The sequence below is a fragment of the Protomyctophum parallelum genome (genome assembly GCF_964188405.1).
Source record: "Protomyctophum parallelum genome assembly, chromosome: 6".
Classification (NCBI taxonomy): domain Eukaryota; kingdom Metazoa; phylum Chordata; class Actinopteri; order Myctophiformes; family Myctophidae; genus Protomyctophum; species Protomyctophum parallelum.
This window is the reverse complement of record NC_139701.1, coordinates 23021638-23035823: the sequence shown is the minus strand read 5'-3', so window position 1 is coordinate 23035823 and position 14186 is coordinate 23021638.

Here is a 14186-nt window from a genome sequence, read left to right as displayed (position 1 = left end):
GATGGAGTCTGAAAAGGTGGGTTTTCAGGCTACGGCGGAAGATTGGGAGTGATGCTGCAGTTCTGACTGCAATGGGAAGTGCATTCCATAGTTTTGGAGCCAGAAGGGAGAAGAGTTTGGGACGTGTGGAGCGTTGTCCCGGCGTTTTTAGTGAGGGTACTTCCAGTTTCCCTGCGTTGGCTGATCTGAGTGCGCGGGAGGGTTTGTAGGGTTCAATCATACTTGTAAGATATGGGGGAGCCATACCTTTGGTTGCTTTGAATGCCAGCATCAGAGTTTTGTATTCTGTGCGGGCAGCGACCGGGAGCCAGTGGAGGGAGCGGAGCAGGGGAGCAGAGGGGTTGAAGACCAAGCGAGCTGCTGCATTTTGGATCAGCTGGAGAGGCTTAAGTGCACATGCTGGTAGGCCAGTGAGGAGGGAGTTACAATAGTCGAGTTTTGACAAGACTGTTGTCTGGATTAGGAGCTGGGCTGATTCCTGGGTGAGGAACGGTCTAATTCGTCGTATGTTATAGAGTGTGAACCTACATGATCGAGTGACAGCTGTGATGTGAGCTTTGAACGAGAGCTGACTGTCCAGGACAACACCAAGATTCCTGGCTGTTGGGACAGACGTTACCAGGGCGTTGTCTACGGAAATAGTTAGCTCCCGCATAGGGCAGGACTTAGCTGGGAAGAAGAGAAGCTCAGTCTTGTCTGGGTTCAGCTTGAGGTGGTTGGAGGACATCCACTGTGAGATGTCAGCCAGGCATGCAGTGATGCGCTCTTCCACCTGAGTGGCAGAGGGGGGGAAGGATAGGAACAGTTGTGTGTCATCGGCGTAGCAGTGATAGGATATATTGTGAGCAGAGATGATAGTGCCAAGGGATTTAGTGTAGAGTGAGAAAAGGAGGGGACCAAGTACAGATCCCTGTGGGACCCCAGTTTGGAGGGTTCGGGGGGATGATAACAGACCTTTCCAGGAAACCTGGTAGGTCCGATCGGTGAGGTAGGAGGAGAACCACTTTAGTGCCGTTCCACCGATGCCTAGCTCCGCTAGGGTGTCTAGGAGCAGCTGGTGGTTCACTGTGTCAAATGCTGCTGATAGGTCTAGGAGAATCAGTACTGCAGAGTGGGAAGCAGCTTGGGCAGCATGTAGTGCTTCTGTGACTGCCAGCAGGGCAGTTTCTGTGGAGTGGGCCTTCTGGGCCTTCTGGAGTGGGTATACTGTACCGCTTACGTTTAAGCTGCAGTGGGAGTTGACCAATATGAAAAATATCAATTGTACTAGTCTGTAGAGGATATAATAACATTAGCAAATGGTAAAAAGAAAATCCTCTTTAACATATAACATAACATATCTCTGCTGTCGGGAGGAAACTCATACTCTAAAATGTTCATTTTTCAGGAAATGAAATAAAAAAACATATATTTTTTAAACAAAACAATACTGCCTCATCAAAGTTGGTGTTGTAACTTTATATATTGTCAATTACTTCCATGAGAGGGGGAGAGGTGGTGGAGTTACTGTAGTTGCTATAGCAGACATTTTGAGGGTCCAATGGAGTTAAGAGGTTTTGTCCAAAGCACTTTTTACTACTTTCCATTGGTTCAATATTTTGGGTGTTCAATAGCACTGATTTATGCCAAAAAGAATCAAAAACCTCAAAAATTTAGTTATGAGGTTTCCTCCCGACAGCAAAGAAACAATACCACACAGATTGGTCAATATAAAAATGTATTCACAGAGAAAAGTTACATATTGCACATATGGCTTATGACTTATACTGATTAACAGCCGGCTAAACAACTTAGTTACAGCCATTTTCCTATAAGGTGGCAAAAAAAAACACAACATAAAAGTATAAACGGAGAAGTTTTATTTGTTCTGCAAGTTTTTAGTTTAGTTTAGTTTATTTGATCATCTTCACAGTTACAAAACAGCTTAGTTGTTAACACACGGTTACATAACAAAAAAGAACTGGAGGTGATCAAAAGGAATAGGCTGAAGCTGAAAGCTTATAAATGCATATCCTATAAACATCAAAATAAAACAATAAACAATCCAAACAATTTAATACCACCATCAAGGAGGTTCACACCAAATGGCGAGAGCCAACCCGATACTCCACCCACCCCCGTGTCACCATAGAGATCCACCAGGATCCCTATAAATTAAATACCAATCATCATCATCATTTTCATAGGTCAAATATGTTATATCATATTATATATATATTATATATTACATACCACATATTATATTATATAATATATATTTCACATATACAAATCATTTTACGATGCACTGTATTTAGCCAAAAGGATATGTTTAAATAGTATCTTGAATCGAGAGATGTGTCTGCTGTGTTTCACCTCCTCGGTCAGGCCATTCCATATTTTTACCCCACAGACAGAAATGCACATGCTCTTCCAGGTGGTGCTAACACAGGGTTGTTGGAAGTTTAGGTCCCATCTTAACTCGTAGCGTCCCTCACTATCCTTGAACAATTGTAGAACGTTTACAAGTAGTTTATTTCTTACCTTGTACATAATTTGTGCCGATTTGAATTCAACTAAATCTAAGAATTTCAGTGTGGAGGACCTTAAGAATAGTTCATTTGTAGGATTATAGTAGCCTACCTTATGTACTATTCTTAATGCTCTTTTTTGTATTATAATTAGAGGCTGTGGTTGCTTCTATAGGTGTTTCCCCACACCTCCACGCAATATGTCAGATATGGTAATATTAGTGTGTTATATAGTGTAATCAATGATTTATAATTTAGTATATGTCTGGTTTTGCCTAGTACACCAACACTTCTAGCTAATTTTGACCGAATATATGTGGTTTCCAACTGAATTTTTCATCTATAATCACTCCTAAAAATATGTTCTCATTAACTCTTTCTATGTTTACATTGTCGATCTTTAACTCAACTAGTGAGTTTGGTTGTATTGATTTATTTCCAAAGATCATGAATTTTGTTTTTTTGTGTGTGATAGTGATAGTTTATTTGTATCAAACCATAGTTTTAGTTTGCCCAGTTCAAATGAGACCTCCTTCAACAATTGCTGAAGGTTCTCCCCAGCACAGAAGATGTTTGTGTCATCAGCAAAGACAACATACTTCAAGATACTTGAAACTTTACATATGTCGTTTATGTATAATATAAATAATTTGGGACCTAAAATTGAACCCTGCGGTACCCCACAGTTAATGGGTGAGCAACTAGACTTATGCTCCCCCATCTGTACGTATTGTTGTCTGTTTTTTTATGTAGCTCTTAACCCAACTAAGCCCTACCCCTCTAATCCCATTTTTTTCAGTAATATGTCATGATCTATTGTATCAAATGCCTTTTTTAAGTCAATAAAGATACCAAGGGCGTATTTATTACTGTCGATAGATGTAGTTAGTTCTTCAATTAGCTCAATCAGTGCCATTGTAGTTGACCGGCCAGATCTAAATCCATATTGACTCTCCATAAGAATATTATGTTTGTCTATAAAACTGTCCAGCCTTGCAGAGAATATTTTTTCCAGTACTTTTGAAAATTGAGACAGCAGGGATATGGGCCTGTAGTTTGTGAACCTTCTTCAAAACTGCCATGCTAATACCATCTCCATCTGTGGATGTTTTATTGTTTAACTTGTGGACAATATCTAGTATTTCCTGTTTGTCTGTGTTATGTAGGAAGATTGAGGCAGGATTACTTTCATCAGGCAGTTGAGTAACACCACCTCCTAAGGGTGGTTTTATTTCGGCAGCCAGATTTGGACCCACATTCACAAAGAAATGATTAAACTCCTCCACCACCTCATTCAAGTTGTTGATTATTCTATCATTGTCAGTAAAGTGATCTGTATAGTCGGGGTTTGATCTATTTTTAATAATTTAATTTAATATATTCCATGTACCCTTAATGTTATTTTTATTCTTTTCAAATAGTTTATTATAGTACTCTTTCTTACCTCTTCTAATAATATCCATTAATTAATTTTTATATATTTTATATTTAGTTTCTTTATCTATGGTTCTATGTTTCATAAAGTCTCTATACAGTTTATTATTTTTTTTACAAGCATTAACTAATCCCCTAGTCATCCACGGCTTGTCGACAGTTTTACTATTTTTTTATATTTGTATATTGGACAATTTCTATCATATAATAATAGGAACTTTTCTAGAAAATTGTTATAAGCTACATCGACATCCTCAGCTTCATACACATGTTTCCAGTCTTGGGTTGCTAAGTCTCTCTGGAATGTATTTAGAGCTTCCTCTGTTATATGACGTAGTGTGTTCTTTCTTCTTCATGTTGTGGTCACAGTTATAGATTGCAAAGATCGGCAGATGGTCACTAATGTCGTTCATTAGTATGCCGCTCACTATATTGTTCTCCATGTTATTAGTAAATATATTATCTAATATAGTAGCTGAGTGTGTAGTTATTGTAGTCGGTTTTGTTATAATGGGATATAAACTCATACTATACATCGCAGCCATGAATTCATCAATTCGTGCATTATGTTTAGGGTTCAAAAGGTCAAGGTTAAAATCCCCACAGATATAGGCAACCTTGTGCTCGATCTTTGCAAAAGTCCCCTCCATAAAGCATTTGAAGGCCTCGACGCTATTATCTGGAGCTCTGTAAACACAGCTGACAATGATGTTTCTCTTTTTTCCCATGGAGATCTCTACAGTGACACATTCGCATACATCATCAACAGCAGCAGTCATGCCATCTACAATATTATATGTTAATCTATTGTCTACATATAGAGCAGTCCCCCCTCCAACTTTATTTGATCGGTTTATAAAATTGAGGTTGTAACCCTCCATCTCAAAGTCCACCCCCCTCTCCAGGCTGAGCCAAGTTTCAGAAATAGCAATTATATTGAATGGTGTGCTAAACTGTCTCAGATATTCTTTAATATTGTTAAAGTTAGCATAAAGACTCCTACTGTTGGCCCAGGCCGTAGCGTAACGGTCTGGGCACCGGACTGGTAATCCAGTCGCAGTGTGCCGCGGGTTCGACTCCCGGACCCGACACGGCCTTTACTGCATGTCATCCCCCCATCTCTCTCCCGTTTCCTGTCAGCCTACTGTCTGTCCCTTCAAAAATCAATAAAAGGCGTAAGCCGCAAAATAAATATCTTAAAAAATAAAAAAATAAAGACTCCTACTGTTGAAGTGTATGACTGATATACCATGATCATATTTTATGTTGTTATTAAACTGAATCTCTGAGAAGTAACAGCAGTTGTCGTTTACATTCATAAAGAAGTTACTCTCAGGATCAATGTCTCGGTTCATATCATGCATAATGAAACGTTAGGGCAAGCAGAGTCATATAGTGCCAGCCCAGCGGCGGCATGTAATGTGCACGCGTTGGCACGCACAGCATTGCAATGCGCATATACACACACACACACACCCACACTGCACAGCCACGCACGCATACACACAGAGAGACAGAGAGAGGAAGAGAGAGAGAGAGAGAGAGAGCACGCCAGAGAGAGAGAGAGAGAGAGCGGGCGAGAGAAAGAAAGAGAGAGCGCAGCACGGTATTAGTTCGAGCAGTCTTTCGCGAAAAAAGGGGGGGAAATGGTGATGAAAAACCAAAAAAAGCGTTCCATAGCGCCGGGAGTGGACCCAACAGTCCGATGCAAGAGCACGGTTCCAAAAAGGGAAAATAATTATTTGCTTATATTTAATGTCAACAAGAAGAGCAACATGCGAACAGAGATTCCTATGGCAGGCGGCTTCAGCCATGCAAAGATCACAATGCATAAGACAAAATAAATGGTTAAGTTGAGAGAAAAAAGTAGAGAAGTTCCAGACATTCCTCTTTGAACATGACTGTTAAGAACTACAAGTTCTCTAATATCAATTTGGCAAAGAATATATGAAAAACTGTGCGCTGTAACCTGTAGGCCTATAGCTTACTGTATATTTGAACATACTCATTATTTATAACTAAAATTGTGGTTTGACCCACAGGTTCAGAGCTGACTCACGACTGTACACCTTGTTACTACTTGACACTAGTCAATCACAAAGCTGTGTCCTTGATGTTAATGACAACAAAGATAAGGCGGATGACAATTAGCTCAGGGTATGGTCACTTCACATCAGTCAACAGCAAGTACCTCATTGCCTCACGTGCCTTCTTCTTTTTTTAAAGGATTTAATGAGCATTACATTATCCCCTCCAGAAAAGCCTGGCCTAAATGCAACCTTCTTACTGTCATCAGGCACTGAGAAAGTGTAGGGTGGATGGAGCCCGGGGGGGGCGGCGGCGGGGGGTGCTGGGTGGTGGGTTACAGCTTCTATTTCCCTTAGTAGGCTTTAAAATAAATCTCCTGCAGCTCTGTTTGACTTTTTGGAGAGAAAGTGTTGTGCAGTAACATAATTCTGATACGAAAAAGCCACTTAAGGAGACTAAGATGTAGTTTTGCATCTTTTAAGAACTATTTATAGTCCTACATTGTGGCTTACCCATTTGTAGGGGTATTCTATGTTATACTATACAGCTGAGAGAGAGAGAGAGAGAGAGAGAGAGAGAGAGAGTGAAGGAAAATGGAGTGAGGAATCCTTGGAGTGAGGAAGCGATACCATGGCAGCTATACATTATCATGGACGTGCACATCAATATGACTCCCAATCTGAATGTATTGCCGAAAATCCACACCGTTTGATCATACAATTCTATCTCTAAGAAAAGGGGAACACTTTTCAATGTAACCCCATTGCCTCGGTGCCCCTAGAAATCCATTCCCGCTAACACACTGTACATTACCGTGAAGACTGAAGATTAGCATATGACATGACAGATTACATTAAATCATGTCTGCGCGGTACTTTATGACATTAGCCTCTTAGCCCAGGCATACAGATGCATGCAAATGCTTGGTGAAAACCCTCTTATTTAAATCTGCTGCGTGACATGGCACCTTTGATATGATTATTAGTCATCTAAGCGACTTGACTTCACCCTCATCAGATAGGACATGTCAGGGAAGGTGAGGAATGATGAACGCTTTGAACGTGGGCCACGGATGAGACACTGTGAAGCACTGAAGAGCAGGCCGTTGTTTACAGTTAACAGTTGCCTTTACATTTTTGATGAACAAAAGGATGTAGGTGAATTTTTGTTTTCTTGTCATTATCAGGCTGTCATGATTTATTTACATTCCCATTCCATTGAAAACGATGGTTCTTTGACCTAATATTGGACTTTTTTGTCGACATTGGTATCAGCAATAATTCTGCAGATGTGACCAGATTTGTTTTCTTTCTTTCTTTTGTAATGCATTGTGATATTTTTGAAACATTTGAATAGGGCTTAAATAGTATTTGTTGTACTGTATAATTAAAGTGAAATGTTATTTTGATATTGAAGTTTAATATAATTATTGTATTATTTTTAATCAAATACATTTTTGTAATCGACTGTCTTCAGTCAGTTCTAGTTCTTTTGTCTATTGAAAGCTGCTCTAAAATACAAAAGGAACCCCCAAAATGTGGTTGTTCTTTTCATGCTGCATGTCCGACTCATCGCTACCATCATGGGAGCACAGATGGTCCCCCAGTCTGCACCATGTAAAGAGTGAATCATCATAATCACACATAATCTGCTGTTTGACACATGCCTTTTGCTTCACTTCTAACATTATACAACACAGCGATTCAGAAAGCAAGCTATTCCTACTTTAGCTCTCAATATGACCCTGAAATCATGAATTATTTGCCAGTCTAAAGCAATTCAGCGGCCCTGATGTTTCTGTCTCACTTCAGTCGTCAGTCACTTCCGATGTTTTCACAGTCATACCCATATTCCTGTACTCTTGGGGGAGGTAGGGAATGTAGATACTTCTCTCCAATTATTCCCAGTGTCATCAGAGAAGCCCCCAACACCACTCGAGTGTCTTCTCTGTGCTCTGTGGTCTTTAATCTTAATTATAAAGCTATCATTACAGCGTGGACCCTGGACTGCCAACGGAGGAGCCCTGGGCTCATCTGTTCCAAATCAATCAAACCAAGTTCTGCACTGGAGGACTTTTACTCCCCCCATTCTTTTTTTCCTTCTTTTCAATCAGGTCATTTTGATTCTCTCGTTTCCCCCATTTTCATAATTATACTTGTCCCTTCTCTAATGAACTGAAAACATAACTCTGCCTCCTGAAGGTTCATGCAGTCAGTTGTTAATCTTTAAACCCGAATTGCAACCTGGAATTTGTGACCTTGGATTAGGCACAAACGGCACAGAAGTGCACTGAATGATCAAAATCATGGTGTTCTATTTTATTTTATTTAGTTAGTTCATTAATAGACAGCATATGGGGATTTTTTATTTATTAAAACCACTTAAACCTATACTTCCCAAGGGGTCTATAGTTGGTTGTCACCTCCTTCTTTCCCTCTGTTGAAAATAGCTGATCTACAAACTCACAACTTGAAACATTGTGAGCTTGTCTATTTTTGCAGAAAGTTTGCCCCAGAATAGGGCCGCTAGGGATCAAGTGGTTAAACTGCGATGAGGAGAGCCCAATATCAATTTCACACTCAATTGTTTGTGAGATGATTTTACTGTAAGTATATGGAATGGAATTATAGTCAGTGAAACAGTTGAGTTCTTTCAATCTGAAGGACACCCTCATTTACACTCAAATTGACAGATTCTCGCAATTCAAATCAATGCAGTCAAGCTGGATGATGGAGAGAAAGTTAGGAACAGCTAACGATGAATATATTCCATCTCGAAAAACAGCTCACATTTGAAAGCTGCGTCAAGTGTCATAATCAAAGGCCCTCCGTTTTCTAGAGAGAGAGAGAGAGAGACAGAGAGAGAGAGAGAGAGTGTGTGTGTGTGTGTGTGTGTGTGTGTGTGCGCATGCAGGGGAGTCGGGTGTCATGATGACTTCTGCCTCACTGCCAGGAGGTTTGTTTTATCCTGAAGGCTGCTTTATGTTAGAATTTTATGTGTCAATTAATTAGGTGCGTTCTAATGTATGTTGAGCCCTAACTCTACACTATTTAGAGTGGGGGATAATTTATCCCGGGAAAATCATCCTCTGCATGACTCTTTAGTCATCTTATGATAAATATAGAAATCAGAGCCAAAACTTAACAGATAGTTAGTTCACTAAAAACTTTCCTGTCCAAAGACAGTCTGGTGATTCACAGTCTTGGAGATGAAAGGGTAGATATGTAAAGTATTTCTGTTATCTAAAGGTAATGTGTAAAGTTACAGTGGGCCTCATGCGGCAACCGTTCTTAACAGTTTGACTGTTTTTTACGATTAACCCGCATTTTAATCAACCCCCCTTCACTGCCGAGATTGTTGTATTACCTTTAGAGCATACGCTGAATTATTTGGGCTTTTAATCCGCGAAAATCCATCAAAAAAAGCTCCCGTGGTTTGTTATGATCTGTGTGTAGCATCCACCATCTTGGTGCACGCGGAAGACGCACACAAGATTGGTTTCAATGAGGCGTTGCACCCAATGCATTTCCATTGGCCTCAATTTCCCAGAAGCCCTAGCAGCCCACAGCATGTGACGATTTCCGGTTTTGTCATCTCAGCGAAGGCATCCAGTCTCATACTCCGCTACGAAGACGGATTTTCTTTTGATTCATTACATTACGGCGGATTAAACACATAAAACAAAAGGCGGGTATGTCCGATACGGCAGCGACATTAACCTGGAGTAATCCATTCAAGGCACGGAAACTGTTAAGAAGTTCTTACGAGGAAATTTGTTCTTAGACCCACTTAGGAAGTTTTTAAGAAGGTTTTGCGATCCCTCAATGTTTTCTTAGCTGTGATTTGTTCGTAGGTAAGAACAGAATCTACACACACTGGAGCACTCTTAGGGTGCAATCTGAAAAGTGCAATCTGAAAACATAAATGAGTAACAGCGCCCTCTGCAAGATGCTCAAAGTGTGGTCTGGGGACCTCAAGGGGTCCTTGAGGAAGTTCCAGGCAGTCCACAGCAAAATATGCAACATTTTTGAGCTGTGCCTCCATTGTGCAGCAATGTGCGTATACATGTCTGTATGTCTGAGCACAGCTGCAACACCTAAAGTGGCCAGTAGAGTACAGCACAGAGTACACTACACTGTAGCCCCTAGCGGCCAGGGTTCTGTTGCGCATTTACAATGGAGAGAAAACCAAGATGGCCACCAGATTCCGAGAAAGAGTATGGACAGAGTGGATCAAAATACCTTTTTAATTGAAAACTACGGCCGTACGGTGCGTAATTGTTTTGCGTGCAAAGGATACAGGAGCTTAATCTAAACCCTAACCTAACCATAACCGCAAGCACGGAGCAGCACATGTTCGCCAACCTTAATCTGGTCGACAACTTTAGCGCATGTTTGCCAACCTTAAAACGATTGTTTTTCACATGTATGTCGGACAAAAGTCAGCCCCCCGAAACTATGTGTATATATTCACACCAACAACACAATAAATGCTTTTCTATATAAAGACAGGTTTGATTGACTATGTCACAATGTCAAAGCTTTGTGCAGCAGTAGGCTGTAATAATAAATAAATGTCGGGGGAGAAGCAAAACCACACCTACTTTACGCCTACAGTACTTACGTAGGAGACCATTTGTAGGATTTTTGTACCATTTCGCCTCTAGTGGCTCCAACTGGGATCGACTATCTTCCTACTGTATATTAACATTTTTTGGTATATGAGACTCAGAAGATTATGTCGAGTTCACAGGTCACCTTTTTAAGCATGCAAACCCTCTTGAACACCTTACTGCTGTCTGGAAGGGAGTGAAAGCATTACTTTAATGCGCTAGAACGAAGGTCCTCATTCGTTTTTAAAATATGCAAAGAAGCACATGCTAACATTAACCACTGCCTACATTATTTATCCCGCTGAAAAGTGCTTTACTTTTAAACATTCAAATGAGAGCTGAAATGACTAACTGCAGCCTGTAATAGAGTATACTATACACTTTTAGAGTCATATAACTATGTACTCAAGTACTATACTTAAGTACAATTTTGAGGTTGCTTTTTTTTTACACTTTACTAGAGTATTTCCACATTTTAGTACTTTTACTTCTACTCTCAGAAACAAATATTGTACTCTTTTACTCCACTACAATTATTTGAGAACTTTAGTTACTAGTTACTTTGAAGATTTTGAATATTCAACCATAACGTAACGTTTCTCGTACTGAGCTGGAATCGAACTCTCCTCTGTCAGTCCGTTGCCCCCCCCCCCCCCCCCCCCCCCTACTTTGTTGTGCATCATGCCGTGCACTGAATATAGCTGATTTACAAGCTCACAACGGGTCCCACTGTGATGCATTGTGAGCTTGTAGATTGTCTGTTTACGTTGCATATCACAGACAGGCATCCAACAGAGCAAAGTATAAATCAGGCCTTGCAGTACAGCATGCACCATGGCATTTGCTGTATATGATTCTTCATTGGAATGTGCTGAGAACAAAGTCTAATTATCCTAAAAGTACTGTCAAAGTCCAAATCCCTATAGCAATGTGTTTTATGCGGTATTTGCGGTTGAACTTGAAGATGTGATGGTTGGGGGCCGGGGAGTATAGTATTGTGTAGGGGGACACAGACTAATGAAAGGTTTTTTCACGTAACACTGTCAGGTCATAAACCAATATCCATATCTCCCATAAGACAATTTCTATTAATTCCTTTCCTTTTAGTTCTTGATTCCCTTGCTGATGTGGACTTTATTTACATGGCAGGAGAGGGAAAAGCTTTTACCATGGTTTACATTGGCAATGTATCATTGAGGTTACTAAAAACTCTAGAGCTGTTCCTTGCTTTTTAGCACTCAATCTTTTTCTGTTTCTTTATTCTCTAACAACCATTGCAAATTTGGTCTGGTATGTGACTGCTAATTCATCCTTTCAATGTATGATCTCCTGTCATCTCCTCATTTGTCTCTGAGTGTTTCTAATCTGAGATAATCCCAGTCAAATCCTTTGATTGTGAGTTTGGACCTGATCCATCTCAAAGAAGCCATTTAATGGGCTTCATGGCACTTGGTGTCGAGTCATTTATCTAGTGGAATGGATGTGGATGCTTGTTTTAATAATAAGTGCTCTTCGTGAATATAGTAGGGGACACACTATTTAATTAGACAAAGTGAACACCCACCCTGTGCATGCACCTTCAGTACAGTACTTTGTTTGTCTGGGGGGACACTGTAGTCCGACTTAAGAAAGTAATAATAATAATCATCATCATAATAATAATATGTGACGAGTATGTTCACGAGTGAGGGGAGGACAGAGAAGGATATCAGCCGAAGAATCTGAGCGGCAGGGGCGGTATTGCAGTCGCTGTACCGCACTGTTGTGATGAAAAGAGAGTTGAGCCAGAAGGCAAAGCTCTCTGTCTACCGAGCAATCTTCGTTCCTACTCTCACCTATGGTCATGAAGTGTGGGTCATGACCGAAAGAATAAGGTCGCGAATACAAGTGGCCGAAATGTGTTTTCGGGCATCTGGTTAGGATGCCTCTCGGGCGTTTCCCTAGGGAGGTCCTCGATGCACGTCCCACTGGGAGGAGACCCCGGGGCAGACCAAGGCGCAGATGGAGGGATTACATCGACTCACTGGCCTTGGAACGTCTCGGGATCCCCCCAGGAGGAAGGCACTAATGTTGCTCATGAGAGGGAAGTCTGGAGCTCTCTGGTAGAGCTGTTGGCCCCAGCGACCCGACTACGGATAAGCGGTTGAAGATGGATGGATGGATGGATCATAATAATATAATAGTATACTGTATATGGGTTGACAGAAAAGCAGGGACATAATAGATACACAACCTATGAACCTGTTTAGGAAAAAGTCGTTTTAAAGGGATGATCTTTGAACTTAAGCTGCATCAAGTATTTGCCATTAATATAGTGGTTGCAACTGTATTAATTGAAGTCCCATGGTGGGAGTTCTGCTCTGGTTTTGGTGAAATATTAAGTACCGGTAGTTCCGGTCATTTTGTGGGGGGCACACATGCATTAAAAGTAAATAAATTCACAAAATTAGCGTAATTTGTATTGTTGACCTATTTCTACCATATAGTGCAACTTTCGTTCACTTTTGACCCATCTATTACACATGTGTCCATATCATTACGCCCGGAAAATAGTTCCATGTGATAGAGGGGTCAAAGTTGAACGAAAGTTGCACTAATATTTTTGAAATAGGTCAACAATACAAATTACGCTAGTTTTGTATTGTTTGTATAGTATTGTATTGTTTGTTTATTTTCATTTAGTGTATTGTTAGTCAAAGAGCCCAATTCCCCCAACGTTGCATACTGAGTGGGTAGAGAGCCCATTTGGGGAGCTGGATTGACTCTGGTTTGATTCCAGGCCAGATTCAAAGTGTTGAAGTATCCCTGAGCAAGACACTTAACCCCAAGGACAAGTTGTCCCTGAGGCGCCCCCGTAGCGCCCACTTCTCCTGTTACTTAGTTAGGATGGGTTAAATGCAGACACCTCATTTCACTGATATGCAATATACAGTGACAAATAACACTGAGGACTGTGGACAAGTGACAGGACAACAACTTAAAATTTCCATAACGCACTTTCCAGTCATATTATACTTAGGTCAGCAAGTGGAACAAGAACTGCTGTTTATAAGGTCAAGTGTGTGTTGGGAACTTCTCAAATCTATCTGATTCATTTCCCATACACGAGTGATATGGTTGAACTCGTGTTCCCAGAAGTGATGTTTATCACTCCTCCATTACATGCCTCTCCATTGTAAAATATGTTTTTTTCTCTACTGCAATATTTTTCCTGGGTTGTCTGCCTTCATTCAAAGCAAAACATGATGTCATCACCATTTGCCTGCTCATAACGAGTGTATCATAGCCTAGAGCAGGGGTGGGCAACTTTGACAATGGAGAGGGCCACTATATTTCCACACTCACTCCAGTAGTAACAAAAATAGATTGTACATAAAATACAAATACATTGGACATTAAAACTAACATAAGGGGCACGGTGTCACAGTTGGTAGTTCTGTCGCCTCACAGCTAGAAGGTCCTGGGTTCGATTCCCGCTCGGGACGCTGTGGGTGCTGGCGGCGTGTTTCCTCCTCCGCGTCATCAGTGCCCATAGCCAAGGCGGGGTTGGTGAAAGGGCGTTTCTGTGTGGAGTTTGCATGTTCTCCCCGTGTCCCCTAGGG